The sequence below is a fragment of the Lampris incognitus genome, chromosome 19, assembly GCF_029633865.1.
Source record: "Lampris incognitus isolate fLamInc1 chromosome 19, fLamInc1.hap2, whole genome shotgun sequence".
NCBI lineage: Eukaryota > Metazoa > Chordata > Actinopteri > Lampriformes > Lampridae > Lampris > Lampris incognitus.
The window spans coordinates 11880061-11892836 of record NC_079229.1 but is presented as its reverse complement, the minus strand read 5'-3'; positions in this window follow the sequence as shown (position 1 = coordinate 11892836).

Here is a 12776-nt window from a genome sequence, read left to right as displayed (position 1 = left end):
AACTCCGTCTATAGACAGCAAACAAATTTCATCCTTTTTCTGTTTAGCAAAAACCATAAACTTAGTTTTGCTCAAATTTAATGATAACTTATTTTCATCAAACCATCTTTCAGTTTGACCATTTCATTTAGAATGATTTCTGCTAAACTTTTTAAGTCATCTCCTGACTAAAAAAAATGAGTGTCATCTGCAAACAAAACAAATTGCACTATCTTTGACACTTTACATATGTCATTGATATATAAAATGAAAAATTTCAGCCCCAACACCGAGCCTTGTGGGACTCAACATTCAATCTTCATGCACTCCGATGTATTGTCAGCAAACTGTACAAATTGTTTTCTGTTATCTAAATAACTGCTTACCCATTTTAGAACTACTCCTCTCACACCATATGTATGTAATTTAGCAATTAATATTGCAGCGAATTCGGGGGGCAACCACAGGAACTTCCGCGGCCGGGACGCGAAAATGCATCGCCCGCACCGCACGAGACATCGCTGACCGCTCGACTAAAGGGTCAGATCCATCAGCCAGCGTGTCTACTTATCCATGCACGTTATACTACCCCCCTCTTTCGGGAAGCGCGTCCCCGGGTTTAAGCACATCAGCTCCTTCACGCCTCCAGGAGCAGACGCTTCCGATGGCCTTACTAGTCCATGGGCCAGACGATATTTCGGTACACTCAAGGTGGCAAAACTTACTTATAATTTTTGAAAGGATCCATGTCTGTAGATGATATTTTGGTATGATAACAATTCCTGAGTGGCAGCTGTATCACAGTTATCAGCTCATGAAGTTAACCACCCGCTAAACTAAATTGCATTTTAGACGCTGGTGCATATCCTGGTTTAGCCTCATGGTCAGGACATTTTTCAATGTTCTATAACATTGTCTTTGGTATCATTTTAAAGGGGACCTTCTTAGCTTTCATTCAAGCCCTGTTGTGGATATTTCTCACAAATATAGAGGTCACTTGAGCTCTTCAACCCGTCAATAACACACATCTTTCTGCAATTTTCGCCTAAACTATATACTTTCTTTTAGCCCTGTGGCATCTAGGAATATCAGGGACACAAAACACAAACACTGGAATACTCACAGGACTGTAAAGATTCAGAAAATGTATAATATACCCATACTATTTCATTGTGTGAGGTGATTGTGAGCCTTAAATGAGAACTAGACCACAGCCAGTTAGGTCACAAACTGGTCTCTATACATTTGTTTAAATACACAATCAAAATACATGATAAAAAGGAATACCATAGTGAGGTAATGAACTATTTTAATATTTTAAACAACATGGACATTTACATATACTTAGTCAATGATACATGTAATCCCATATCATTAGTGGGTATATGTAATGGTAATGGGTAGGGTAATGGGTATATGTGAATATGGTTACATTATTGTTATCAAGCTCTGGGTAACCAAGTCCAGAATCAACATCCTGTGCATCAATAGACTACTACCACAGTAATACCATCAGAATCATCACACTGTCATTCATCAAACTGCTCGTTTCTCTCATCATCTGACTCCCCGAGTTCAAAGTCCAGTTCTGGACCATCCTGCTGTTTTTGGTTACTGCAGGTCTGTAACCTGCACATGTCTGTGCATGGAAGTCCATTTGACAGGCACATGCAGCTTGGCATTTTGCATGAATGCACACACTTGCATGTTAGCATTTCCAAGACCACATCTGGTGCAGGTGGGGAGCGCATCCAGTAAATGGCCAGCTTGCCTTCATCGTCTGTCCATCCATACTCAGTAGGGCTTGGCACCACAGGGTTAGCCTGCAGACAGCGCTTCCATATTGCTGCCTGATAGTTGGCTCGTTGAACATGCATAAAGAGACAGTCTCAACATGGTGGCAGCTGGCTGAACTCAACCTCTCCCCTTTTGGTGCAGAAGAGCTGGTAACGCAGTTTGTTCACCTCAGCAGTGCTGCTATTAGCAACATACATCCGACAGGTGAACTGCTCAATTTTCTGGAACAGCTCATCACTCACATTCCATGTCTGTCCCAGTTGACTAAAAGTCTCTTGGCAGGAAGTGTGCTTTCTCACTATCTTCAGGGCATTCAGCTTCCCTCGACCAGCGAATGCACTGACAGTGTTGCAGCCTGTGAAGGCATGTAAGCCAATTAGGCTGTCACAGATGCCGTCTCCAAGTGAACTTGCCAGTTTGGTGATGTCGACAAACCGTGTGCGGTTCTGAGTCCCACACTTCTGGTAGATGGGACAGGTGATGTCCTTCTGGAAGCCAAGACAAAGCACCATGACATCAGTGTCCTCAGCTGTGATGATAACTGACTTTGAGCCCACATTTACTGCATGCAATGCATGCAGGAGCAGACGGGTGTCAGCTTCTTCATGTGTGGAGTGCAGTTCTGCTGCTTCCTCACACCCATCTTCTGTCAACTTGTAGCAGGTTTCCTCACAGGTCATGTACAACACCTTGCCATGCAGCATAGCTCTGTATCGTGGGAGTTTCCACTCTTCCACCAGAAACTTGATGAGACTGGTCTTGTTGGAGGAACTGCACAGAAATTTTCTCCACTGCTGGACGTGGTGTCCCCCTGCAAGATTCTTGTACTGGAGAGTGATGTCTCCACCCCGGTTCAGTCGTTCAGCATCTTTGATCGAAGTCTGGTGATAGACATCAAAAACAACATCAATCCTCCCACTCTGTGCTCCCTCATGGAGGACCTGGGTCAAGGCTGACTCTGCCACCTGTGCAAAGGTTTTGTTGTTGCCATTCATTTTTTGGACCAGGCTCATCCCATCAATGATGGAAGTAGATGGGATTGGGATGTCTTCTGCAGGAGATACATTCTTTTCAAGCTCTCTGGCAAGTGCAGCCTTGTTTGTTTTTTGTAAGGACCCATCAGCATTTGCCAGTGCCCATGGTAGTGGGCCCAATGGGTAGGCAAGGACATCCTTCAGATTCACCTTCCTGCTTTCAGCCACCAGGATCATGTGACTGAAAAGGTTTCTATCTGCCTTCAGAACCACATCCTGTGCTTTCTTTCCATGAGCTTGTTTTGTGCTGACATTGGAGAATGTTTTCAGACTTTGCTTGGTCATCTTGTCGTGGAATTTCACAGCTGGTGGGTCTGCATCTAACCTTGTTTGCTGGAATGCTTGGTAGGCCTCTTCTCCTTTCTCAAGAGCTCTCAAGAGATCTATGGTCACATCAGGTGGAGCCATGTTGCCAGTGGAGAGGCTAACCAAATCAATCTCATCAGGGGACATAGGATTGAGCCAGTTATTCTCCATAAGGTCCATGAGAGACTGGACATCTGCTTCATCTCTCTTGATCCTTGGACTCTGTAGATCTGGATGAGACCATTTGCACCTGCCTTGACCTGTCAGGTCTCTCAGCTGTCTGAGGTACATGCTTCTATACTCAGCTGTGAGATAATATTTGGTCACAGCTCCTGGCTTCAAGCTGAATCCCTTTGTCCCTCCAGCTGTTTGGGTGTCTTTGTTCACCGTTTCTTCTATAGCTTGGTCAACAGGGATTCGGCCAAAGGGATTGGTGGAGCCCAGTTGGACTGAGAAGCCTCCTTCCATGAATTCTGTGTACACATCTGGGTGTGTGATGGGCAGCTCAGACATCTGGGCGTAGTAGTAGGGGAGGTAGCGTGCATAATTCATCCTGTCATAAGCAAAGCACCATGGGATCATTGCTCGAATGCTAGCCAAGTGTAGCATCCAGTCTCCCTCTCTGGATGCTCGGATGAGCCCCAACAAGATTTCAACCATGTCCAAATAGGACATCCAGAAGTTCGAGAGGCTGCCGTTTCCACCTCTAAGGAACTCACGGTAGACTTCAAATAGATCCATGATGCGTGTACAAGAGCTGTTCTCGAGGACCTCCTTCAAAGCATGTTGTGAGACTTCTTTCCCAAGGCTGTCAATGGTCTTCAGTGTCTCATTCAGGTGAACCATGTCATTCCTGTGAGTTTCTTCCAACCAGGCCAGGAAACCATTCAAGGTCAGTCGCATGAGAGCCTCATACAGGAGCTTGTGTAGTCGCACTGCCCTGTTGTACTTGCGGCCATCCATAACACCAGCAATTGAGCCTTCTGCAATCATGCCAGACTCAATGCAGAGGTCTTTGAGTCCAGCATCTTGGAAACGCTTTCCTATTATTGCCAGCAGTGTGCAGATGGTGTGGAATACCCCAAGCCTAACGATGATATCATGGAACTTGTCATGGTGTTTCCATGTGATCTCGACAGCCTTCGCATACAGGGCTTGGTCAAAGACACAGACAATCTTCCTCAGGCCTAAGCACTGCATGATGCTCAGTGACTGATTAAGCACCTCGTTGACAGTAGACATTTGTGTCGCTGGAGCATTGATGGTAGGCAGATAGCCTATATTGTCGGGGATGACCGTCATCTCTCCTCGAGTCAGGATGTTGAAGCCTGTCCAGCTGCTGACTGACTGTTCTTCTTGTTGTGACATGCGTGCTAGGACCCAAAGAAGGTTTTTCTCTCTGGCAAGCTTAGTATTGGCTGCAGTATCGGCATCTGACTTTTTGCTTTGTGGTGGCCCTACCCGTTGTCCAGCATTGTAAGTTGGTAACATTGGTGGGGGTCCATCAATGCTTCTCTTCTTTGTTTTGGGAACAGTGGGCATGGGTTGGACAGGAAGTGGGTTAACTGGCTTTGCTTGCACAGCAATCCCATTGACTCTGTGAGATGTTCCCTCACCACTGACAGTTTCTTCAAGACGGTCGATATTGTCCCAGGCTAAAGTTGTGAATATGCCAGGATGGATGTTAGCTGGAAGGGCAATGCCACTCCCTGATGATGAGAGTTTCTGGAGACACAGGGCAGTGTTGATGTCTTCCATCTGTGAATAGGACACACTGTGACCAAGTCGGTTGAGGATGTTTATCAACTCTACATTTCCTGTCAACGATTTGACACTGAATGGCAGAACAATGTGCTTGGAAGGCTTGGTATTTCCACATGTCACTGCATATACTATGTCATGGCCAAATGACTGCAGAAGGCACTGCACTCTCTGGGATGCATGATCAGGATCATTTGAGCCTGTGAGTAGAGAGTACAGGAAGATAATGAGCGACTCTGGAATGGTAGGACATTCTGCTTCTGGTTTGACTTCAGGCGGCCAGGTTTGAGGAACATCTTGACTTTTAATGTCTGCTCTCAATTTGATGGCTGCTTTGGCTATAACATCTTGTGCACTGACACTTTTCAGGGTCTGCAGCTCCCTTTTGAGAGACTGATTTTCTTTGGAAAGTTCCCTCATGGACAAGTTATTGGGATAGAGGAGGAATTTTCCTTTCTCATCAGGGAATATCTGCAAGGCTCCAGCAAACTCACTCTCCAGGTTTCGCCTTAAGTGCTTCTTGGTTGATTCCTTGACTTGGGCAATGCCTTGGGAGTTCATTGAAGCTACCAGTCTAGAAGAGAGATCAGTCATTGTCATCACTTGAGGATTGCCAAAAAGCTCCATCCTGATGAAGAGGAACAGCTCATTGTATGCCTTATTCACAGCAGCTTCATACTGGGCTGCAGCATCATCATCTTCATTGCTGGCAACCTCTCCTTTGGAAACCTCTTCTTTGGTGTAAAGTCTATAGCATGACCTGTGGTAGTGCCCTTCAGCTGCTACAGGGTCTCTACTCACAATGGCAAGGATTCTGCTGTCCCTTTTCTTTGTGGCTGCACTCCTGATCTTTGCATCAGCTCGCAGTTCTCGACACTGCACCAGTACTTCTCTCGTATTCTGTCTCTTGGAATATTTGCTGTTTTTCTGACAAAATATGCACTCTGCATCATAAGTCCTAGATGTACTTGGAGCATGTCGAGCTACTCTCTTAGATTGTTTCTCTTCAGCAGAGACACAACTTTTCTTTTCTTTTGCAAGGAGGCCATCAAGAATTTGCTTCATAGTGAAGATACTGCGACACTTTCTGTGGTAGTAGATTGCTGGAATCTGTCCCTCAGGAATGTCTTTTGCCAGTTTCAAAACTGGTGCATGATTTCGTATCTGAGCTGCCCTGAGCAGAGTTCTCCATGAGTCGACACTTTGTAGTGAAACCAGCTTATCTGTATCATCAGAACAGTGGATAATGCACTCCACCCGTGGGCGCTTTGGTATTGGGTAAAAACTTGCTTGTTCACCAGTGGCCATATTCAGTCAGTTTTCACCTGCCACATACAAACAAATACATGTAACTTAGGTGTATGAACACTACTAAAACAAAGTTTACTTTGCTTCACCAGCGTCATATTACCATTATTTATCTTACATAGCCACAAATAGATACATTACCTAGTTGCTATGCAACAGCTGTATTTTGTCCACATGAGGCCGCTAAAATCAACACAAGATGAAAGTTCCTCGTAGCCACTTTAACTAATCATATTAACATATACATTAAAAGAACATGCTAACATTATGGGAAACTAGCTTACAATCTTCTCCAGAGTGAGACAAGAAGATAGATACCAGTTTCCTCTATATGTGTTTAGTAGAAAGCTATCTGGCTGCACGTTAGCCTAGCTTAGCACAATGAATGGAAGTACACAGTACTGGTTATCCTTGGTTGTTGGCCAACTAAGAACTGTCCCAGAGTTTAAGCTAGGCTAATCAGTACCAGGGGTGTTGAAATGCTATATTTGTAAAAATCTGGGCAAATACACAATCGTGAGAGGCACAGAAACAGGTTTCCTGAAAGAAAAATGAAATAGCTGCTCATTTGGAAAGGTTATCATGTATTATTTTACTTCTGTTAGTGTACCAAATAAAATGGCACCAGTGAAGTTGTGTCACCTTGGGTGATATCGATATCTGGTCTGACCCATGGACTAACTGGCTTTGGTCTAGTTAGTTTCTTAGTAATAATGCCCTTCTAATTTAAGGTTCACAATCACCTCACACAATGAAATAGTATGGGTATATTATACATTTCCTGAATCTTTACAGTCCTGTGAGTATTCCAGTTTTTGTGTTTTGTGTCCCTGATATTCCTAGATGCCACAGGGCTAAAAGAAAGTATATAGTTTAGGCGAACATTGCAGAAAGATGTGTGTTATTGACGGGTTGAAGAGCTCAAGTGACCTCTATATTTGTGAGAAATATCCGCAACAGGGCTTGAATGAAAGCTAAGAAGGTCCCCTTTAAAATGATACCAAAGACAATATTATAGAACATTGAAAAATGTCCTGACCATGAGGCTAAACCAGGATATGCACCAGCGTCTAAAATGCAATTTAGTTTAGCGGGTGGTTAACTTCATGAGCTGATAACTGTGATACAGCTGCCACTCAGGAATGGTTATCATACCAAAATATCATCTACAGACATGGATCCTTTCAAAAATTATAAGTAAGTTTTGCCACCTTGAGTGTACCGAAATAGGAAATTTTGGGCTCTGGCCCATGGACTAAGTTATTCGGAGCGTGTTTGCCCCCGCATCTGTCACAGTCCGTGTCCTTTGTGGACTTGGGCGCGCGGGATTTTCCTTTGCTTTTCCTCTTGCTAGCGACCCTCTCATGTACCGCATCCACCGCTGCTGCTACTGCTGCTGCTTCGGGCTCGAATGATTTTAGCTGCATCTTGATGCTCTCTTACGCCTGGCAGCTCTGTACTGCCCTCTCCGGGCACAGATCGGACTCTTTGAGTAGTTGCATTCTCACTTTCTTGTCGAAAACGCCGATAACTATCTGATCCCTTATTAGCGAGTCACACAATGTGCCAAAGTTGCACGACCGGCTTTTCAAACGCAAGTCCGTGACAAACTGTTCAATGGGTTCTGACTCAGCTTGCACTCTGTTGCGAAAAACATACCGTTCATATGTGTCGTTCTTATTTGGCGTGCAATATTCTTCAAACTTTGCTAGCACTGCATCGTACCTTTGGTCATCGCCCTCCTCGGGAAACTGAAACGTGTTGAAAACGTCCCTCGCGGCTCTGCCTGCCACTGTGAGAAGCAATGCTAGCTTTCGACGTTCGAGTCTCGCATCTTCCAGACCGATTGCACACACGTACAACTCAAAACTTTGCTTAAAAGCTTTCGAATTTTCGTGGACATTTCCACTTAACTTCAACTCCTCTGGCGATCGAACGTTGTTCATCTTTGTAGGCTAGTTTGAACCCACTCCTGGTACCATGTATCATTGAGCACGCACACACTTGGTCGCCATTTCTATAACTGAACTTTATTTGCAGGTCTCTGCACATACATACAGGCAGTAGCTGTATAGCGCCCCTACAGGCCACTGTAATTTGACCAAACTAGACCTTTCTTTATTCTTTCTTTCTTGTTTGTGGGTCATGTGACATTTGTGACTTCCTTCCTATATATTTGTGGATTTTTGTCCCATTTGTACCGCGCGGAACTAGAATTCCACAAATGTGAGATGCAGTTATTTGCTGCACCAGCAGGTGGCGACATTCCCCCACATGAGCTGACATGACCCACAAACTCACAGGAAGCATCCACAAATGTGTAAAACCCGTTCCACGTGTAAAAATGGATCCACAAATGCGAAAATGTTTGTGGATCATGGTACTATTTGTGGATTGTCTTCAGAGGGTTTACAAATAATAAAGTCCAATAAAAACTTCCGTAATTTTTCAAGCGCAGAGAATTAGCGGACAGGTTCTCTCGGCGCGTGTGAATGTGAATGGGGAACCATTGAAAATGAATGAGCCAGACTCAGCCGTGGCTCAGCGATGGCTCTGCTCCCATAGAGCACTGCAGGACAGCCAGTAACACGTGGTTGGTAAGAAGTATTTTAACTTCTGTTCAACTACTGAAAAAGTACGAGGATGAGAAAGATGAGAGGAGTCAGGAGAGTAAGGGCGGTGGTTTGTCACACCAGCAGTCTAATGGTATGATGTTTATACGCCGTCATGCCAAGTCAAGCGCACTCACCCCTGGTGATACTGTGCCTCACCAGCAGCCCAAGCACAACAAGCTCAGCCCTCCGTACAACAGGGAGCCTTACACAGTGTCAAAGGTCAAAGGCTCGATGGTCACAGCAACCAAAGATGGACATTCCATAACCAGAAACTCTTCTTCCTTTAAAAAGATCAGTGCTGAGATACAGGACACTCAAACAGATCCTGGCGAGGATGATAGTGCACTGTTACTGTTGCAACACCGAGGTATCCGAGGTATCCTATCAGAGAGGCTAAACGCAGGTACAAGCAGCGCATTGAAGGGCCCTTCACACACAACAACAACCCCCGGAGCATGTGGAGAGGTATTAAAAACATAACGGATTACAAATACAGCACCCCACATATCACCTGTGACAGTGCACTCCCCGACTTGTTCAGCACCTTGTAGTGTGAACAATATTATGTACTTATTTTGCTTAAATAATATAGTAAATTGCCTAAAGCTGGTCACTGACTACTCCACAGTTATAGAAATGTTAGTCTGTGAATAAGTTACCTTAATTGCCTATTTGTTTTTTTTAATACTGTGCTCTCAGTTGTTTTAAGCATGGATGTCACTTTTTTTAATATGAGTGGTGCAAATCACGTTTTAAAGCAAAACGTCCTCATTTCCAATTATTTTCTAAGATTTACGTTTATTGTCAAACAGGATACTCTTGTAAGTGATGATATTCTCATGAATTAAAGGAAACACTTTTTTGATGCAAGGACTTATGATGTGAACTTTAAAGTTTTTTTTATCTGAACTGAATTTCAGGAGTGTGACGAAATCCGAAAAATTTAGGCGATGGTCACACTTGAACCTGAGTTGACAGAAGAAAGATGACCGGGTGCATCCTACGTTAAGCGGACTTGGTCACATCACATTAATTACAAATGTTATCAGTTACCGATGTAATAATTCTCATAGCGTTGTGAAATTGTACCATTTAGGAAACTGTGCTATACAAACAGTTTCCAGTTTGAACCCCTTTTCATCCATCATCCAACCACAAGACATTCATGTGCTCTTATCCAGTCAAATGATTTGTCACTGTTTAATAAGATATCGTCAAGTGTAGTGCGTTGGACGTGTCTGCAAAACAATGCAAAAATGCTTCATCAAAACCAAAAGTGAATGAAAGAAACACATCACACTGCCTACACAGCTAAGAGGTGGTTTTATTTTACAGTGTCCACAAGCAGGTACAGTGGGATGACTCCACTTTAATTATCTTAGAGAGGGCATCAGGAACAGTCTTCTTCACTGGTTATATACATTTCCAAACTGTTACACAATTTTCGGAGGAGTCTTCAATGCTGTGCTAGATAATCAGATTGACCGGTGGCCTTCAAGGAGTCCAGATTCCTCTAGTACTCATGGGAGGATGTTCATACATAGATGTAATTTAACTGACACATGGAGGAACACCCATCCTCTACAGAAATCAAAATTTTCCCCACTGTGTAACGCCCGCCCCATGCAGCCATATAGAAATCTGCTATGTGTAGTAGTACTGCAGGCCTGGGTACAGGTGCAAAACAAATGGCGCTACTCTCTTTTAAACTGAAATAACTGGCGGTGCCTCCAAATAAATGTATGATATATAATAAAGACATATCACTTGGATTTTGGTTTTGTCTCTTGTCCTAATTTTATCTGTCCTTTTAACAGTTATTAAATATGAATAACCTATGAGCTATGACACGGCAAGATTTCTTTAGATGTAATGCCAAATGATGGCAGGCTATTTATTTACATGAAACAGAACTTATCAAAATCTCATTCACGAATAAAGATAAATAGGACTAAATCCCAAATATGAATAAACATAAAATGATATCAAATAACATCAATCATAGGCCTACACTCACACTCACACCACCCCACTTGTAAACCAAACCCCCGCTGCAGGACTGAGTCGTGGCTTGGGAGCGTAGAGGCCTAGAAACTGTAGCGGCCGCGTCACTTGGTCACACGAATAAAATAAAAATATATTTTTTTAAAAACACGTGCTCCGTACTCACAGATCCAGGGAACATTTAGAGGGGGAAAGACGAGGAGAAACTTAGTGATGGGCGCTTGGCATGGCGCAGAAGAGCAGCAGCGAAGAAAGAAACGTGTTACATGCTGCAACAAGTCATTATCAGGCCAGTCACGTATTGATTACTGGCTTATCTCCAGGGATCTGAAAAATGTTCTACCTTCACCATTACCTGATCATAAGACTATCCATATTTATATTCCTGTATCGCCTTTCTCTACTACCCCTAAATTTCTCTACTACCCCTAAATCTTCATACTGGAAACTTAACAGTAATGTTCTTCAACATGGCGACGTCACTGCTGTGATTGGAAGAATGGTTAGGCATCACTGGAACAAAGCGCAAAAGGAAAATGTGCATAGTAATAATTGGGAGTTATTAAAACGCGTTCCCCCCGCTTCGGCATATCAGCTCCCTCACGCCTCTGGGCGCACGCGCTTCCGATGACCACACGGTCTCACCATCCCACTTCTGACACCAATGTAGCGAATCCGGGCGGCAGTCCAGGAGACGGTCGCCACAGCCGGGACGTGAACCCGTATCTCCGGCTCCGCAAGCGACAACGTTAACCAGTCGACTAAAGGGTCCGACCCTACATACATACATATATCCTTGCTCCTTCAGCGTAAAGCTAAAGGAGCATTTGTTAGAGCACGTAGAAGATGGCTGGAAGAGGGTGAGCAGAACTCTGCATATTTTTTTAGACTAGAACGACAACCATCTAACAATAACTCCATACAGCAATGACGAATTGATGGGCCTGATGATCAAAAGAACATGACAAACTATTGTGTTGAGTTTTACAGTAATCTTTACGCTTCCAAGTACTGCCATCAAACTGCCTCTCACTTTTTTTATTCTATTCCTAATATGAATCGTTTGAATGAGGCGGATATTGAGTTGCGTGACAGACCCATTTCATTAAATGAAATCACTGGTGCGGTAAACCGTTTAAAAATCAATAAATCCCCAGGAACAGATGGATTATAAACAACTTTCTGTAAGCTTACCCCCATTTCTAAAAGAGGTATTTACAGAGAGTACCGACAGAGGGTCACTCCCCCTACATCACCCTGATTCCTCAGCCTAAAAAGATCACCTGTATAACTGGCGCCCAATCTCCTTATTGAATAATGATTACAAAATCTTTGCTCTTACACTGGCTAATAGATTGAAATCTGTACTAGATACCATCATTGATGAAAGGCAATCGGGATTAATGCAAAATAGGCACATTTCTAACAATGTAAAATTAATTCTAGATATATTAGATTACTCAGATTTCATTCAAGATGACAGTTTTATCCTTTTTTTAGACTTTACACGACTTTTGATTCCTTGGAACATGATTTTATAGTGGCTGTACTGAACACATTTGGTTTTGGTAAGTTCTTTTGCAAGTCAGTCAAAACTTTATATACTAGTGGAAACAGCTGTGTTAAACTAAACTGTGGCACATCCCAAGACTTCCTTTAAAACGCGGGGTGCAACAAGGGTGTCCTCTTCCTGCATTACTTTTCCTTCTAGCTGCACAACTACTTCATATACAGCTCAAGAAACAGTCCTGTTTCTTAAGGACGCCTCTCAGATCTCACTGGCAGTCAGCACTACCCAGGCCTTCTCCAAGGCTCCTGGGCTCTCCCTTAATCTTAATAAATATGAATTATTACTGGTGAAAAAAATGTGCTTTGCCCTCAATTTTGAATATTCCTGTGAGAAATTCTGTTGCATATCTTGGAGTCCAAATAGTAAAGATAGGAAACCCAGAGACATTTTGAACTTTAAACC